The 20,026-nt window shown below is 38.6% G+C and overlaps 1 protein-coding gene and 1 long non-coding RNA gene across 4 annotated transcripts in view; both read right to left on the bottom strand.

Annotated features, from left to right (window-relative positions):
- LOC113413518 (signal transducer and activator of transcription 5B) overlaps positions 1-10,074 on the bottom strand; it is a 43,774-nt gene extending 33,700 nt beyond the window's left edge. Inside the window, exon 1 of one of the 3 annotated variants that reach the window (XM_026669843.2) lies at positions 10,005-10,074. The gene's annotated coding sequence lies outside the window, so the exon portion shown is untranslated. Of the gene's footprint in view, positions 1-7,499; positions 7,596-9,603; positions 9,949-10,004 lie in introns of those variants that run through there. The other 2 variants (XM_026669842.2, XM_026669845.2) reach the window with 2 other exon arrangements.
- A 3,217-nt stretch (positions 10,075-13,291) lies between these two features.
- Positions 13,292-19,729, bottom strand: LOC148129014 (uncharacterized). Its single transcript, XR_015745954.1, has 3 exons — positions 19,637-19,729; positions 15,505-15,562; positions 13,292-13,464 (listed from the first exon to the last, which is right to left on the bottom strand). It is a non-coding gene; the product is annotated as an uncharacterized LOC148129014 (long non-coding RNA).
- Positions 19,730-20,026: the final 297 nt, after the last annotated feature.

The following is a 20,026-nucleotide window of genomic DNA, read 5'->3' as shown; positions in this document are numbered from 1 at the left end:
GATGATGACAGCGGGAGGCGGGAGTCACTCTCTTCCCCTCCCTCGGAGGCCCCCTGAGTCAGGAGTCACTACCGCCGGCATGGCCCCAGTCCCGCCGCCTCGGGAAGGGAAAGGCAAAGCGCTTTTGCCTTTCCCTTCCCGGCTTGGCTGTTGGGAGTCGCTGCCGCCGAGAGGCCGCGACTCCACACCATTTTTTTCAGAGGGGAATCTGACTCGAGTATAAGCCGGGGGATTTTTCAGCACAAAAATGGGCTGAAAAACTAGGCTTATACTCGAGTATATACAGTAATTTGCCACTGCACGTGACAATAAATTGTTATAATTTCCTTAATACTTAAAATGTCCTTTTAAATATGTAACTAAAAGTACAATTTATTGTTTAATGATTAGAATATGTATTGGGAATATACTGAACACAAACCACACAGAATAGAAAAAGGGAATTTATTTTCAGTAAGTGCATACTGAACAGCCTAATAGTTGCTAAAACTATGCTTATAATTTATATCTATTATTTTACATGCCCCCCTTTTCATATTTGATTCTATAATGTATATTTGCCTTCATCAACTACAATATTAGCTATGAGGGCTGTGCAACACTTCAGGACCAGTTTCAAACAGATGTTTTGGATTGTGCAGGACCACTACCACAGTACTTTTCTGCAATCCTTTTAAAGCAGCCATATTTTGCCAAGAAAGGGCACAGCTGCTTTAAGGAGCTGCAGGTAGATGATGTCTTTGCATCTTCATACACTCCAGAGCACAGTTTGTATTTTCTAGGAATTACATTAGTATATAATATAGATGTCATATATATATATATGTGTGTTTTCTGAGGTTCTCGCGGGTATTTGAATGTGGATCTTTGGTTATTCGGGTTTTCTCCCACGTAAGATTGGAAGTATCTAGGCAACGTTTCGATGAAGTCTCATTCATCATCTTCAGGCTTCTGTCTTCAGCTCTGTGCTTCTCAGAGTGATGTGAGCTTGCAGCTGCTTCTTCCTTTTAACTGCTAGTGGGGGTGTGACTTGATTGGGTGGGGGCTTGGCTGTGTTCTGATTGGGTAGGAGTGTGTTCTCATTGGTTGGGGTTTTTGGCTGTGTTCTGATTGGTTGGGGGGTTGGCCATGTTCTGATTGGCTGGAGGTGTGTTCTGTTCAGGTGGGGGCTTGGTTGTGCTCAGAGAAGCCATAGAGATAGAAAAACGCCCACACAGCATGAATAAAAGAGATGACACCTCCCGCTTACCAGCCATTTGGAAACCCGCCCTCATGAACAGACGAGTACCTAACATGATGAATGACACCAGACCCACACCCACGAGGGCCACACAAGATGCCACCACCACACTTCCACGTAAAAAGCAGACTCACACCCACACAGAAGATGAGACACGACCACAGACCAGAAGCTGCACTGCAGCTGCATCACTACCCACTTCAAACCCCTCTGAGCCATACATGAAGCGAACTGACCCCCACCATGAAGATGACCACGAACTCGAAGCCAAACAGCAAGATCACAGCTCACCAGCTCAAATCCCCCAGTAACTAAGACCAACCTGAGCACAACCAAGCCCCCACCTGAACAGAACACACCTCCAGCCAATCAGAACATGGCCAACCCCCCAACCAATCAGAACACAGCCAAAACCCCCAACCAATGAGAACACACTCCCACCCAATCAGAACACAGCCAAGCCCCCACCCAATCAAGTCACACCCCCACTAGCAGTTAAAAGGAAGAAGCAGCTGCAAGCTCACATCACTCTGAGAAGCACAGAGCTGAAGACAGAAGCCTGAAGATGATGAATGAGACTTCATCGAAACGTTGCCTAGATACTTCCAATCTTACGCGGGAGAAAACCCGAATAACCAAAGATCCATATATATATATATATATATATATATATATATATATATATATATATATATATATATATATATATATATATATATATATATATATATATATGGCAGTTATACGCTAATGTAATTTAATGATAAAGAAATTATCATTGTAATGAATATAACAAACAAGAATAAACATAGAGACCAAGAAATAGAAATTTCTTTTTAAAAAATCATAACAGAGTTAATCTGTAGCAAGTTTCACAGATCACACTCAATCAAAGTAAACTACATTATGACTTACTCCAATGTGTATTACTGAATAAACAGTTAGATGCACATCATCATCATCATCAGTAGTATTCTACCGGTTTGGCCTGATTCTGCTTGAGCCAATAGTGGCAATGAGCAGCGGAGACCAAACCGGTTCTCTCCAACGTTCTCTGTTGGGCCCACCTGCCTGCCCGGCCTCCCATACTAACCTTTATGTCCTCCTGCTTTTGAAGCGGCGGCTGCTGAAGCACCAGGGAGAGTGCTCAGTGCAGGATTGCAGGAGGTGAGTCAAAATGCCTCTGCGCTTGTACAAAGTGTGCATTTGGCACGTGCACACACAAAGTGTGCATGCATGCGCAAAGCATGCCCACCAAGCCACGGCCACCGAACCGGTGGTGAAAATATTTGAAACACACCACTGATTATCATTATCATCATCACCACCACCACCTTTATTGTCATTGTACAACAAAATTGATTTTGCTCCTGCTGGTGGTATACATAACAAATATAATACAACATTAATAATATATTGTAGAAAATGGTCCTTATACAAGTAATTAGGGAGAAACCAATCGTATGTTTCCATGTATGCAAGGAGTGATTGCAGTTGTATTTACAAGTCTGACAGCCGGTGGATAAAAGCTACATATTGCTACATCAGTTGCAATCATAAAATAATACAAAAACAGCCACTCTTGCTGGTATTGCTGGATTTCTCCAGTTGTCACTCATTAAATTAGTTCCTCTATTCATCTATTCTATTAACTGAGGATCAGCAAATGTATGAAGGTGTGGCCAAGAAATGTGGCTAAAACCGAAACCTAATCTGCCACAAATTTTCATGCAATCAGATTTGTCTCATACTCTAAAATGGGATTCTCCAGAGCAAAACAGGAACATAGAACACCCCATCAACATGTTTACATCCCTTGTCAAAAATCTGCTTAAAATTATATTAGAGCTCAACTAGCAGATAGTTGAAAGGATAAAGACAACATTACTTTTCAGAATACTTGAAAACTAGAAACTGTATTGAAGGAAAAGTAACCCACATAACCCACACCCAAAAGGACTCAAAACAGCTTGCCCTTACTGAGGGCAGATCATGTCACATCAATCTGATTGACTTTTTAAAACTTTGCCACCAGTATTTGGACCAAGGTGGTGCTGTAGATTTGGATATTAGCAAAGCATTTGATACATTTCCACATAGTGAATTCATTGCACAGGCTAGGGCTTAATCACTGGGTGATTCAGTGGATAGGAAGTTGGCTCATAGATAGATCTCAGTGTGTGATTGTTAAAGGGGCACTGTCTGAACAAAGGCCGCTCACAATAGGTGTATCACAAGGCTCAGTCCTAGGTCCTATTAATATATTTGTAAGTGATATAACAGAAGAATTGCTAGATAAGGTTTTTGCTGATGACATAAAGGTGTATAATAATAAAGGTGTGTGACATTCCTGGAGATATTCATAGCATGGAAAATGATTTGGCATTGCTGGAAAATTGGTCAAAAGTATGGAAACTGCAGTTCAATGTTTCTACAGTAAGTATAAGGTCATACACTTGGGGAAAAAGAATCCTCTGGCAGGGCACAGTATTGGGGGTACAGTATTAGACGGAAGGAAATGTTTTAGGTGTGGTCATGGCAGATGGCTGCAGAAAGAGCAAAACAGTATGGCTAGGCATCTTCGAACAAAAACAAACTTATGGGATGGATTACTAGAGGGATTACCAGCAGGAAAAAGGAGGTCCTAATCCTGCTATATAGGGCTTTAATCAGAGTTAGACCCCATTTGAATGCTGTGTCCTGTTCTGGAGACTTCACTTAAAAAAAGATATCAGTAAGATAGAGGAAGTCCAGAGATGGGCAACAAATATGGTGCAAGATATCAGAGACAAAACCTATTAGGAGAGATTGGAGGAACTGAATAGGTACAGCCTGGAGAAGAGAACGGAAAGTGTGTGACTGGAACATTTAAATATATTAAAGGCTTGAATAAGGTTCTAGAAATTTCTACAAGTATTTTCAATATTAAGCAAAAATCAAAAACATGGGGGGCATAAGCTGAAACTGAGAGGAGGTAAATTCAAAAGTAATGTTAGAAAGCAGAAAGAGTAGTGGAAATTTTGGAAGCAACTTCCAGTAGAGCAATGGCCAATCCTCAAGTTTGCTTGGGAAAAACACATTTCCATCATCTGACAAAATAAAAAATAAAATAAAAATTAATAAAATATAATGTGCTCATCTTCAGCTTCTACTGTCTTTCCATCTTAAAAAGGTAAAAATAAAGGTTTTCCTTATCCAGTTGTGTCTGATTCTAGGAAGTGATGCTCGTCTCCATTTCTTAGCTGAGGGAGTCAACTTTATCCAAAGACATTTCTACAGTCATGTAGCCAGCATGACTATATGTCAAGGTGCAAGGAACACTGTTACCTTTCTACTGAAGTGGTACCTGTTTGTGTACTTGCACTTACATGCTAATACTTTGCCAATTTTATAAGCAACCTTTCTAAGTAGTTCTTAAGTAATGATATCTATCTTTGCTGTCATACCCTGAACTTTAAGTCTTGATCAAGGAAAACTTTCATTTCCTTTATGCTATATAAATTACAGTTTTATCATGGAAGTGGAGGACAAAATAAATGACCCAATCAGAAATTGTGTAAAAGCATTGACTGGAATATACCATAGGTGGCCAAAGATTTTTAGAGCACCTGTCTCCAAGATTTCTTGCCCTTGACTGGAGCCCTTGGACAACCCTTTAGAACATTAAATATGCATAAATAAAATATGAAAGCTTTGAAAATCTATAGGTACAACACTTGTAGCCAGATTGTAGCCAAACATGACTGATGTTCTTTGATTTCATTTTTCCACTTCAGAATGATTTTTTAAGACCTCCTACAATGAAATCTGTCCTCTGAAGTTTTCCTGATTGATTGTTTTTCTGATTGATGTCCTATCAAGTTGGTGTTCTTAGTCATACACATTTTCTCCAGTCCCCAATTTGGTGCCAACAATGCACCTATTGCTATTGTACTTGAGTCTACCCAATTGCTGCTGAACATCTTTTTACTGTATTTCCCAGTATTATAGACTTCTCAGAGAATGAGATCTTCACATGTGCCCAAATATGAACAAAGTTATCCTACTATGACATCTTCTCATAGCAATCCTTCTCTGTACATTTAGGGCAAGACAAGGCAACACTGATGAACATTTTCTCAAGATTGAATTATTTCCCTCATCCTAGAAATATGTCTAATTACAAAAGTAATCAAAAGTACTTTTACTTTACTTAAGACATAAGGTAAACTGCCTCATATGAATAATCATAGGGTAAACTTGATTATTAAGGGATGTAGTGGCTCAGTGGCTAAGATGCTGAGCTTGTCAATCAGGAAGGTTAGCAGTTTGGCGGTTTGAATCCCTAGCACTGCATAATGGAGTGAGCTCCCGTTACTTATCCCAGCTTCTGCCAACCTAGCAGTTCGAAAGCATGTAAAAATGCAAGCAGAAAAATTGAGACCACTTTGGTGGGAAGGTAACAGCATTCCATGCACCTTCAGCGTTTAGCCATGCCGGCCACATGACCATGGAGACGTCTTCGGACAGCACTGGCTCTTTGGCTTTGTAATGGAGATAAGCACCAGCCCCTAGAGCTGGAAATGATTAGCATGTATGTGTGAGGGGAACCTTTACCTTTAAACTTGATTAGTTTTCTAATACTCTTTGGTTTATTCTCTACAGAAAAAAACTATATAATCCCACAACACAGACTATCCTGTACTTAAAAAATAAATAATTTTATGGTTCTATTTTTCTGCTGTTCTAAGGAATTTAGATTGATCACATAGGACAATACAGCATAAGAATAAGCAATGACACATGCTGCACTGACTGATATTGAATTAATTATGTAACTAAAAGCCCACTACCTATGTTTATAAAAATAATGCAGTTAGAAATCTAAAGGAAACTTTGCAAAAGAAACAAAAAAGAAAATGCACACATTTATGTAAGGGAACAATGTTTGTAAATTATTCACCAAATAGCAGAGGGATGACTTACCAACGAATGATTTTATCTAAGAACAGCTGCTTGAAGTGTGCTATAGATTGAAATGTGCCTCAATAATTGCCAATATACAGGAACAGAAAATCTATTTCAATTCAATGCTTACAAACAAAATCTTCAGCCATAAAGCATATATAGCACCAAAATGTTTGTCATCTATTTCATCTATTTCATCTATTTATATCATCTATTTCATTTATTTATCTATTTATATCATCTATTTCATACTGGGCATGAAATTATTTGCATTTTTATTGTTGATATATACATCCATGATGCTGAGTGTAATTTGATAGATTTAGTAATCTTTATGTTGGGAATTACTTTAAATTTCATACTTCATAGCTTAAACTTCTGGTATAATTATTTAGATTACCTTTGTTCCCTATAATTAGTCTCACAAAGAGTTGCAGAGAATTTGAAAGCTTCCCATTTTTATTTCTTTCTGAATATCCAATTGCATTTAAAAATAATAATTTAAAAAACATAAACAGGAAGCTGGCATACTACAAAGGAAATAATCAGCCTCTAGCATTTTATTTATTTGTCACAAAGTATTTGGCACCTTCACAAAGGTGCCAATGGGACGATAGAAATTATCCTGGAGGGCTAGTTGAATTTCCAATAAATTGACATTTGTAACTGTATATGCTCAAACTGGTAACCATTTTGTTAATAGGCGAGTATTTCATGGTAGCCATTTTATATAACACAACCAGTTATAATTCCAAATATGTCCCAGACCCCAAAGTTTGCCTTTCCTTGCCAGAGATGTCCAAATACCATTTTTCTCACCTAAAACTTCCTCAGAGCATTGCAATATAAAACTGCTACAAATAAATTAATAAGTAAGACATGAATTAATCAAAGAAATTAATACTGGATGACTTCCCAATAACTTTAGTGGCCTTTAAAGATGAATACTCTATAGCTATATAGATATAGGAATAGATATAGATGTAGATATGTCTGTTCTAGAATATAGCTACAAATTTACTGAATGGGAGGAATTGTTTTTTTTTTCTCCTTAAAAATGCTACTTATCACTGTCAAAAATTGCCTAAGCGGGGATAAAAAAACAAAAAAATAAAATAACCATATGAAATTATAGAAATTAAAATACATTAGTATGAAAATAATACAAAATAAGAGAAACCCAGCATCAATAAATTTTACCTAAAGCTTCTATTAGCTTTAGATTATAAGGTTATCTTTCCCTGGTTTCTATCCTTCCGTTCAAAATGTAAGGGCTTCCCATAAGCCCTAAGGCATTCTTAGACATACATACCCAAAGAATTGGGATTCCTCCATTTTGCCAAATCCATGGATCATATCTCTACGCTTTCTTTCAGGCAAAAGACCTTGGCAGGTCAGTTGAATGTGGCACTATTTATGAAAGTGAACGCCTGTCACGTGGACTTTTTGAATTAGACAATACATTTTATTTGTTTAGGCTTTCAAAATAGTTAATTATCTAACTATTACCTGATAACTTTGCCTCTTAGGATGGATCAGAATAAACTATCTGTAAATACTGTTTGAAAAGCAGTGTATAAATCTTTTTAAATAAACTACATGAGAAAAAAATAGACAAAAATTGAAAATTAAATCATGCTCACATTTGATTGTGAAAATAAATATTGTAGGAAAACTGGGAAAGTTATTATTTATTCTGGTTTTAAAAGCAGGTTTTTTTTTAAAAAAAGAAATGTATAATGTGCTTAGTGTTGCTTCACATTGTGAGATGAGTGACATATAAACTTAATAAATAAAAATAATTAAGAAATTTGATGGAGATTCTCAGTCATTAAGGTCATGGCTGTCCCAAAGGTGTTTTTTCAAGTGGCAACTGGACTTTCTGGTTTTTCTTTGAAGACGTTTCGCTTCTCATCCAAGAAGTTTCTTCAGCTCAAGAAGTTTCTTGAACGATAAACGAAACGTCTTCAAAGAAAAACCAGAAAGTCCAGTTGCATCTTGAAAAAGCACCCTTGGGATAATTAAGAAAGTTGTATGTTGTTCAATTGAGGCCATATCCTCTCACAGCAATCACAGTGAAAAGAAATACAGTGATGTCAACACCTAAGTGCAACTATTTTAACTTAACAAGCAGGAGAGAATTTCAGGGACTGAATTTGAGAAAGAATTCTTGCTTCTTGAATTAGTACCTTAACTATCAAAAGCCACCAGAAAAGGCAGACACCAAACCTTAGACAGGCAGGAAAGGCCCATCTCTTAACACTTGCCCAAATGACACTGCTTTGAAATTGAAACTGACCATAACAACTTGGGGAAGGATTTATTGCTTCTGGAACTGACAGGTAAACATTCCCTCTCTCTAGCATACATATTCTGTTTACAGCTCAACAGGAAAAACAGACAACAAAAAGTAAAAGCCAGTTAAACTAACAAACCCTGCAATCTTCACCCAACCTAAGATTTAAAAAGTTCATCAGCCCAAGAATTTATCTTGAGCCAAGGGTTGTACAGCAAACTATTGTATTGCAAAAACGAAACAAGTAGTTTTGAGCTTATGCAATTTAGCTTTTTCTTTGGTTGCCTCTACGGACCGACTAAGACGGTATACATGGCAGCCTAGCTCATTTTGGCCACCAAATCCAGCATTATCCATGGTATATTTTAAAAAACACAATGGAAATTTATCGCTGCCTGCAGTGAATAGCTTTTTCCTTCTCTCTTCGGAAAGGGGGCGCCAAGTGTGTGTTAGTAGGCGGAACACTGAAAGCACCTTGCCCCCAAATCGCCCTAGGCTAGCGTCACTTCTTTAGAAAGCGATTCGTCGATTTGATAAACAACATTTTTCATGTAGCGCTGGTGGCATGTTAGAGCTTTGCTTGCAGAGTCGGACATACACATCTGCTTTGTGAAAACTGCACCTCGTTAATTCTGTCGTCTCAAATAACTTCCATAAGAAAACAGGGCAACCTTATCTTGTTCATAACACACGCAAGGGGTTCAACCCCTGCACGTGTCACTCAATGGCAAGTATTTACCACTATTTGCGTATACACACAGGGAGCCAATCACGTTAAGATTACAGCCATACGTATCTTAGTGACACACACATACAAGGAAACACGGGTTCGCCGCGCGCGCGCGCGCGCGGGTTAACTGTTCGCAGGTAAACATAAAGCGCTTTGCACGTGCCTGAACTAAAATATTACTATTGGGCTAAACGGCCTTTTCGGCTTCGACTCATAAAGGGGCATGCACATCTTTTAATTTATTGAGGGGGGGAAATGAAATATATGCCCGTCTCCTTCGCAGGACATCTGGTTTCCACTACATGCAAGCGGCATGGTGTCCCGGCCGCGGCGCGGGTATGTTTTTCGTCGCCCTTTTCACTTCCTGCACCCACAACTCCGGTCTCTTACCTGGGCCGGCACGGCCCAGCCCGGTTCCGCAGTCAGGGTCCTCCTTTCTTTCCGGGCCTCGCTCCGTCCCACAGCCCTGCCCCCGTCACAGCCTTGGTTCCAGCCACAGCCCTTCCTGCCTCCGCGACCCGCCTCCCTCCCTCTCTCTCCCACGACCAGACCCGCCTCCGTTGCCGCCCGAAAGCGGGGGCCGGTACGACTAGCCGAAGCTCCCCTTGTCACAGCCCTCTGCTGTTCTTCATACAGCTAGAGAAGTGGTGGGAGTCTCTAGGCGACTACAAGAAACGCCCGCTTTCCCTTCTTTAAGGAGTGCTGTGTGTGCCAACCTCACCCCGACCGAGAGGCACAACTTCCCCATCAGCCCCTCTCCAAAGCGCGCCAGCCCAACTCGCACACTATACCTTCGGGCCACAAACAGTGCATCAACCGCGCACACACGCACTTCCCCGTCCGGAACCGTACACTCTCACATTCACTTTTGTAGCAGAGAGGGCCCCACCTCCAACCCAATGAATGTACTTTCTTTCAGCCTCAGGAGTCTTTGACTACAGCTCGCGATGCTGTCACAAATTCTTTGCTCTTCAGAATTGGCGTAATACGTACCGTTAGCCCGTTGAGCTTTTTGAAGGGCTGCGTGCTGCATTCGAATTCTTGATTAGTTTTAAGTTGTTTCGTTTTCTTTCGTTTTCTTTCTGTTTACTTCGATCGAATTTAGGAAATGGGCCAGTTCAATAAACAACTCAGCATTACACAGCACAGTATCACCCCAATCTTACAGTCTTCTGACTTTTTAATTTTTTTTCCCTTTGTGCTGCTGCTGCTGCTGTTTGGAATAGGCTTTCTCATCCTACATACACAGCTTTCATGGGGTATGTAAGTTATGGAGGTGGGGGCAGAAACATGGCCTCATTTTGGCCTCTGGTTTGCTCAACACACAATTAGCATTGCCATTGCTAAACACAACCCAGTTTTCTGAGTTCACATGCTGTAACTGCTATAACCTACTGAGCAGGTACTGAATCTCATAGTATAAGGCTGAGTTCTCACCACCATATGCTGAGACACACATACACACACACACACACACAAAACACACAGAACAAAGATCTAATTTTTTGATCTCTACTTTTCTCCGTCTACATTTTTCCTTTGAAAGACCTTCCCAAAACTCACTGGTTCATGGAAATCTTTGGCACAAAAACCTTGCCATGCCTAGACAGCCTATGTCTTAAACAGTGAAACATGTAATGACATGAACATGTCTTTTGTTTGCAAAGGTGCTTCTAGGCAAATAATTCCTAACAGATTTGGGGCACTATTCCACTCTTCTTTCTTATCAGTTTTCCATTGTGTTTGCAATGCTGTTTGCATTAAGATACAATCATGTCTTGAAAATATGAGCAAACTAATGAGGAAGATTTGTGTCCCCATCTACATTAGAATCCTTTTTATGAAATAAGAAAATTGGAATAAAAGTATTGTCAGAAATAATGTTGGTCTCTCTTGTGGCAAATTTGCAAGTTTCTGAAGCTCAAAACAGAGTTCTAGAAATTATTCATTAATAGCAGTAATAATATTAGTAATCTGTAGTACAATGCTAGTAAACAGAAACATGTGACAGGTTTTCTTTTATATTACAGCTCTAACTCAGCCATTTTTTATATTTTCATGTTATGTACCTATATAAACCTACAAAGCGATTATAATGTAGCAGTCAATATAGAACACCATTGATCAAACAGTTCATGAATTTATGAAACAGTTCTAATAAGGTACAGAGGAGGAAGCTTGTAAATGCAGGTTCTGAGAACATGAACAGAGAATCTGAATAGCTTCCAGAAATAGATAATCTGCTTGAAAACCTGTATTTCCAAATCTCCAGGTTCCTAGATTTCCAATGATCCAAAATAGAATAGAAGAATTTTGGAATAAAACTTAATTAAGAATTAATTAATTTAAATTAACAAAGTTTACATATTGATGTGAATTAGGGAGATGATGTACTGTAATGGTATGTGGGAATGACCTTGGGAGACAAGTGGAAAAGTGCAGACTAGACAACTGTCAGAAAAAGAAGTAACTCAGTCTCGGGAAGGAATTTTGACATGCCAAACATCTCAGAAGGGACCATCCCTAGTTTCTCGGACAGTAAAAGTAAAAGGCAAGGAAATGTACTTTCAGACTTTCAAGATTCTGTTAATGTAGTCTTACAATAAAGTTAAAGCTAATATTTCTGAGTGTGCTTCTTCTGATATCAGTTGCAAGTCTGAAAATCCCTTCTTGGCCATTCATTATGCTCACATTCCATATGCAGATTCAGCTGCTGCTTGACTGACCATCGTCTTGGTTGTGGTTTTTCCACCTGTCTTCCACGTCATCTGCATATACCATGACAGGTGTCTGCCTGAGTCACTTGTTATAACTTCTTGTTTTGGACTTAATTCATCTTGTCACTTTGGGAACGGATGTGGCCTATTTCTGTCAAGATCATCTTCCTTATTCTCTACAGTACCCCACAAGCAGGAGCTTTAGGTTCAATCACTCTGCTTCTGATCACAGAGAAAGGAGGACAATCACCTGAACACCATGCCTCCCCTTTCTAATTACAGTATTTGGGCCAGAAGGATATAACGGATGATCAATGATACTAAAAACCACTTAGATCAAGATTTAACTGCTTCTGCCAATAGCTTCTATTTTTATTAATTTTGTTTCTTCCTCTTATTTCAGCTTTTGATCTCTGATTTCTTTCAATTGGTCAATCATCCGTACATTAAGAGGCTGATAAAAATAAACTCATATAGTTCTATCTTCTTTCATTCCACACAGTTTTTTTTCTGAGGTGAAAGTAGAGCATTTCCTAAAGCTTATGTTAAATAATACCACTAAGTGACAGCAGTTTTCACTTCACTGCATCATGGCAAACAATATGGTTTAGAGTGAGCTTTTACCAGTTTATGTCAGTGGCTGATGTCTCTATAGGATGTTCATCTCAATATACCTCCACAAATGAGTAGAAGTAATTTAGCAGTATTTAGACTGATACGGTGCAAAACCAGAAGCTGCATCATGAAGATATGAGAGGAACCCTAACCTGGGCTCATAGCCAGTTTCATAGCCTCTACCTGTCCAGCTAACCTCATACAAGGTTAATTATCAGCATGATTGTTCCTGTTTCTGTTACAAAGGAACCAAGGGAAGGTTTTGTCCTGACTCCATACAGTTTTTGTTTGGAGTTCCTGTTGTTTTTATTAGCATGTATTCTCCTGCACCCTTCTTTTTCTCAAAATATATTTATATTTATTGTTCAATAAAAAGACTCTCAACAGCATAATATATAGGTAGTCCTCGTTTACTGACTGTTTTCCAGTGACAATTAGGAGTTATGACAATGTTGAAAAAAGTTATTTTCAGCCAGTCCTCGAAGTTGTGGCCATCCTAGTATGCCTGCCATCCTCTAATCACAAATTGGCTTTTGGCAACAGCGCACAATTAGTGTCCCATGGTCACGTGAATTGTTTTCAATGTTCACTGTCAGTTTCCAAGTACCAAAGTGAATGAGGAAGCCAGCAGGAAGTTGCAAGTTGTGATCACTTGACATTGTATTAACAACTGGAGGTGATTAGTGTTAGTGAGAACAATGATGATTCATAAAACATGTTAGAGTAACAGAACACTAATTGTAGAGTTAAAGTTTTTGTTTTTGTTTTGCAAAACTATCATGGCTGTTTCAAAAGTTGTCTCTATATACATGTTTTTGCTTAGCTTTGTGCTTCACTGATGGTCCAGCCGAACTGGTTTTTGTGCATACACGAATGTATAGACAACTGGAGAAAATTTTCAGTCTTCCAAAGGATGTGGCTGTTTTAATAGAAAAAAAGTGTTTGCTCAAACATTGTAAAGTAACTCTTGAATGTTTAGCATATTATTATTTAGCATATTATTCATGACAAGCAGTAGTATAATTTTCATCTCCAAGATAAAAAGTAAAAAGGATGTTTTGCTCTGGTATTGTTATATTATATAAAGCTGCATTTTGGATGTTACTTTGAAAAGAAATGGAAATGCAGGGAATTTGGGGGTTGTGTAAACTTGTCAATTCAAGTAACATCCATGTTTAATATATACTGGCAAATCAAATCACTTTAATAGAATTGATGAGATGTAATAATATATGTTCTTTTCCTTGAAGATCTCTAGTCTAAATGAATAAGAAAAAAGCCAAATTCTTTTTATTTTTCATCTTTAACCATTACTCTAACAATTTTAAGAGTTATTAGGTAACCCACGTGCTCTTCCTTTTCCCATGCAGAGCAACGAGGCAGAAGATATACTGGTTTTGCCACTTTTTCATTATGTATTATCCCACATTGTTTACATATTCTGTGATGAACTAATACCTCTTCTTTTATTGTTTGTATGAGTGTTATATTTCTAACCCACCCCTCACCTCCCTCAAAGAGGGGCCTTGTTGATTATCCTTAATTCAGCAGGGTCATGATTAAAGTTGAAGTTTAACACATCTAAGAGACACCCGGTAGGAAAGGTTGAGATTCTTCCATCTTTCTCTCTCTCTTTAAGATAAGTTTCTGGGTCGGATCCATTCTTCCAGAGTCAGAGAATGTAATACAATCATAACCTTGAAATAAAAAAGTTGTGTGGTAAGATGACTTATATCATTCTCTTTTCAACTTACAAGAAAAATGAGTCCTTCCAAGAAAGAAATTGCTCACCATGCAAGTGAATAACAGATAAATCATCTGCAGAACTCTTCACTGTAAGACTCACCAAAACTAACTGTTCGCTAGTATGCAAATCAAATTAGTAATATAAGAAACTAGTCTAGTGGTAAACAGTGTAATAATTAGAAATGGAAACTAAATCTTAATGCTTTCTAAACACAGTTGATTCTGGATTATGAAAATCACACCAAGCGTGTGTCTGTGACATCAGTTGTCTGCTTTACCTCTCTGATAATAACAGTAACTTCAGGATTTAATCTCAGCCAAGGTTCCTGGGGTGTCATTTTTCCGCTTTTAGTGCTTATGTACAGTAGGGGGAAAAAACATAGCTCTGGGAATGTGTCACAATATTTTCAGGATTTGTTTTTTATATCGACAACATTTGTAATGCTAACTACTTCAAAACCTTTAGCAATTAAATCATTCAAGTCATTTGAAATCAATTAAATCAAGATTTTTTTAAACAAAATCCAAATGCTATAAAACTATTGTGCTATACAACTATCACTTCACTCAAGCACCTATATTCTGCTCTCCTGAAAGCCATGAGGATGGGTTCCTATTGTGGTTCACCAGCAGCCGTTGCAGCTGGCAGCGGAATCGGACAGTGGGGAAGAACGGGGACCAGTCAGGGAGTCTGGAGAGGACTTGGCGAGTGTCCTGCATCCAATGAAGAGATGGGGCCAGGACCATCTGAGAGTGGGGTACTGCCTTTTGAGACTTCAGAGTCTGGCAGCAGTGAGGCAGAGGACCCAGGGGAGCCTGTTCCCAGTGCACGTGGGCACAGAACTGCTAGAAGGCGACAGCAGCTGAAACAAAAAGGGCAACTCGGGAGTAAGGCTGGGAGGTGATTGCCCCTCCCATAAGGGATAAAAGTTAGGCCAAGATGATGAAACCTTTGCAGGAAGCAAAATAGTTTTTGAGTCATTCTGGAAGCTTTTTATACTTCGGTTGGTTTTTCTTGTACTTTGGTTGGTTTCTTTTCTAGTTAATTTGATACTTCTGTTCTTGGCTGCACTTCACAGAACTGACAGGTGTGTGCTTAATTCGGGGGACTGTTTGAGATTAATTCCGGCTGGGAATGAAAACAATTCCCAGTGTTACAATAAAATAGGTTTTGCTTTTAAAACAAGTTTGTGAATAATTACGGTTTACGAACCTGGCTCAGAACAGTTCCATTCTCTCACCAACTGGTATTTATAGGCAGCACCCATCATCTATATTGGAAAGGAAAGGAAATATTTTACATCAGGATTCAACTACTCAGCAGATACTGGAACCAAACAGACTTTGGTTCCAGTTTTTATTTTTTAAAAAGTATATCCAACATGTCTATTTATGAATGACTATGGGAGTCATAACTGGGAGTCTTCACTTATTCAGACAGTGTCTTATGGGACTCCAGGCAATTGGTTGGTTTGTGTAAAATTATGAATAAATGAATATCAGTATAAGAAGTAAGTTATAAATTAAACTGTCCAGATGTTATAGTAGGAAGGAGAAGCAGATACTTTCCCCTAAAATGTGAACAGCTCCCCTGCTTTCCACAGAGGCTGATGTTAACTTCAGAAATGTCCAGGTGGTTTAGCAATGCAGCTTCTAAGATTACACAAAGTTAATTAAGCAATGTTATACAGTTCAACTACTTTTTAAATCCTGTAACTCATTTATTTCCCATTGAAAAATTCCACTGTGGAATTTTTCAATGGGAAATGGGAAACACTTTATCAAGTGTTACTTGATAAAACTGAAAAAATATTTGATAAAATGCTTTGATTTTATATTAAAAGGATGGATTTACATAACATTTTCTTTTATCTTTAACATATTAATCAATTTTTCAAACAACATATCGGTAATTGTTCACACTCGGGGCTCCTCTAAAATAAAAATATGACACTGGCTTTCATTTTTTCCCTAGCTACCAACAAAAGAATGTATATCCAACATGTCTATTTATGAATGACTATGGGAGCTATAACTGGGAGTCTGTTCTGTTTTTCAAAAATATGTGTGGCACAATCAAAGACGGTAAAAATAATGTTTCAGAAAAGACAATATGTCCCCAAATCTCTAATATAACTAGCAGAATTGCAAATTAAATTTCTTAAATTTTGAGATGTAGACCGAATTCTCATGTATGCTGTACTCTTCAATAATCAGAGAAGAGAGTATATTTCAGATAGAGGCTTACGATCCAAAATGCCAGGACCAAAACCAAGAATGACACGTGGCAGTTCTTCCAAGCTGAATTCTTTATTGTTTATTCTGGCAGCACATTATATATTTATTCATCCAACAAATTTATATGCTGCTCAGCAGGTGGTGTGGGATGACTGTTGTTTATAGTCACATTAACATGGTCAGAAACCCCCATTTTGAGAATGCATCGCCACCCTCTTTCTCCATTTTTAATACCTTGAACCCTTGTGCTAGCAAAGTGTTGTAAGGTTTATTGACATAATTATCCCATCCACAGCCAATGGATGGCTAGGGAATTCTGGGAGTTGAAGTCCATGAAATTTAAAATTGCCAAGGTTGAGAAAACTGGTTTAGAACAGGGATGTCAAACTCATGTCATCACATCATCATCACATGCCATATCAAGACTTTTTTTTCCTTCACAAAACCAGGGGTGGGCATGGCCAGCATATATGATGCATCCAGCCCACGGAACGTGAGTTTGACACCCCTGGTTTAGAAGATTTATATTGTGCTGGCGAAACTTTGCAGTGATTTCTGTAATGAGGACTCTTGCTTTTTCAGTCTTGCTTCTCCAGCTTTTTTCTTTGGTTAGAAGACAGGTTAATTAATTAATTTTAGGTGTTTCCACAATATGATGGACTTGGTGGAGTTACTTTTAACTCTATGCAGTTACTTTTAACTCTGGTCTTCATGAAGACTAAATTGATCCAGTAGATGTTAATTTACTAGGTCAAGTATTCCCTTTTTGATAGTTCCACAACACCTAAAACACATTGTCTCCCTTAAGCTTGTATGGGAACAGGACCACAAAGTAATTTACTCTGGAGCAATTCTAGAGCATGCCCTTCCTTACTTTCCTAAGGAATCTTAATGCTTAAAAAAAAACAAGTACTAAAATCATTTTGCAAATTGAAAATCTGTGGAAATTATCAGCACATGGTAAGTTCTACAGAAATGATAACCTTTTAGAATACCCAGAGAATGCAGAGTTTTCAGAGAAAGCTGTTTCAGAAGCAAAAAAAATTAGGGGTATTTGTACTTCTGAAAAAGAATGTATCAAGGGAGTTCATCTTCCGGAAAGCAGTTCCCAAGAATCGTGTGTTCTAACCAGATAGATGCAGGAAGCAACATAGACAGTGGTTGTCAATATTTCAGTGTTTTAGGTGGCCACTTGGGAGTTTCCTGCACTTTCACTTTCAGTCGTAGATGACAGACTCCCCGCAGCCACTTTCAAGAATCTAGCATGCTCCTGTTGGAACTGAAGTTATGTGTTTATTTCTGCCAACCATTCTAATTTATTCCAGACGAATTTACATAAGTATTTGATACTTGGACTATAAAATTTTAACTAGATCATACAACTACAGTTAATAGAATGAATAGTCGTTACAACTCTAGATTTTTTAAAGTGGTATTTTTCATATTGTTATTTACAAGCTTGTGATCTACTGTTTTCGCTGTTTGGCAATAATATAACAAAAATGGTAGAGGGAAGTTAAACTTTCATGAATACGTTCCTTTGAATCCTACACTAGAAAGCAAATATCAATTGGTCAATATAAACATGTACTTGACTGCATTCCATTTAATAGTGTTTAAGAAGCTATCTAGAGCTCATTTAAATAGTCTTAACTGTGAAGTGACAAGACCACAAATGAATATCTGAATGGCCTCTAGGTTGAGAAAAGGGTGTAACTGGTACACAAGACAAATAGTTGCAAAGACTCTTCTGGCCTCAACTGCCACCTGCTTTGTGAGTTGCTGCAAGTCCAGGAAGAGCCACAAGTTGTACACCAATCTTGAGTAGGGAAATGCAATGGTCTTGTACTATCCAAAACCAATGGTGAAAACATCTCAATGCTGGAGGTGTCCAAAAGAATTATCAGTATTGAACCAAACATTGTTTTTCCCCTTCCAGATTCAAACCTCCTCCAGACACTGAGCCAGAACAATGGAAGCCTCACCTACACACCCCAATCCAATGTTGAGATTTATGGTTGGGTATCATCCAAACACTGATGATACCACACCCTAAACTGGTGAGATGGCTTCACTCAGCAGTTTCATGTAGATATTAAACAGGAAGGGGGAAAGTGTAAACCTTGAGGCGCTCCACCAATGACGATCATAGGTATAGTCTCCCCCTACTGACTGGAAGCAACTACTAAGCAAGAAGATGACAAAACAAATTGCCCCAAACTCCAAAACCTTCAACTGATCTAGAAAGATATAATGGACAGTATCAAACATTGTCTGGCACAGGTCAAGTCATCTTTGCAGAGATGGGTGGCACCTTTCAACCAGAGAGTGATCAAAAACTGATTTGCCGGTGAAAGTGGATTGATAGTAATGTCTTCCAAATCCAGATCAATTACCCTGAGACAAAAACCCAGATCTGACGTGCAATCTCAAGTGTGCACTGAATCCTCCATTATTCAGGACAGGTCTATAATTGTCACAAAGGCCATGAATTCCTGAGCTACTCCATACTCAACATCCCCACAAGGCAGACCCCCCAAGAACCATCAGCTTCATGGATTCCACCATCAACCCAGCTACCTAACCTAACATCTTAAGCAGGGATTATACAATGCAGCACAGTAGGCAGTATGGCAGAAGCAATCCCAACTGTTCTCAAAGGCCCAGCTTCAGCCAGAGAATCTCACATCTGCTGATCAGAGTCAGCTCCAGCCTTTGGGGATACCAATTGTACTCCCTCCAAAACCTAAGGGCATATTTGTAAGAGGGAAACACTCCCCTCTAAGCCCACTGAGATCTCAGTTATCCACACCAGATCATATCCCTCATCCAGAGATATAAAAACATAATCTGTTCACTCTCATTTCCTACAAGACTTATGAACAATTTTATAAAGTTGCTGAATAATCATTATTTTGTGGATCGTGAAATTATGATTAATGAAGTACAAATAATCAATTGTGGCTTTGGTATATAAAAGGAACTTCCAGTCAGGATTTATAGTTGAGGTGAAATGTTAAGCAATCATGTATGGAATGGACAAGCTGCATGCAGTGCATATAGTTCACCTATTCTCAGTCACCATGGCCCATAGCAATTTGTCTTACCATTTTGTGCAGACGTGGCTAGATCCTGCCAAAGGTCTCAGTTGCAAGTCCTGCTAACCTAATGTCAACAAGAGCACTGCCAAGGTGGACAGTGAACTTTGTTTTGGAGGCTACAGAGGATAAAGCCTCCCACTTTGGGAGAAGCAAGGACCCAGGCTTTAATTTATGCCAGGGTTCATGCTGAAATGGCAAGGAATCGATTCTGATTTTGTTATGAAAATGTAAAATATCAACAACATAAAAGAGCAAAGGTAAGCTAGAAGCTCACTCTGGAGACTATGTTTAATGGTAGAATTCAACCATCAAAAATAAATCTGCAATTTTCTTAATATTAAACAAGAAAGGAAAGAACATGGGTCCAATTCTTTATCTGAAAGAGATAGTATAGTT

This window comes from Notechis scutatus, chromosome Z (assembly GCF_049901735.1).
Source record: "Notechis scutatus isolate UNSWTSFEM ecotype Mainland chromosome Z, rNotScu1.2, whole genome shotgun sequence".
NCBI classification, from domain to species: Eukaryota; Metazoa; Chordata; class Lepidosauria; order Squamata; family Elapidae; genus Notechis; species Notechis scutatus.
The sequence above is the reverse complement of the archived record's forward strand: the minus strand, read 5'-3'. Positions and strand labels throughout refer to the sequence as shown.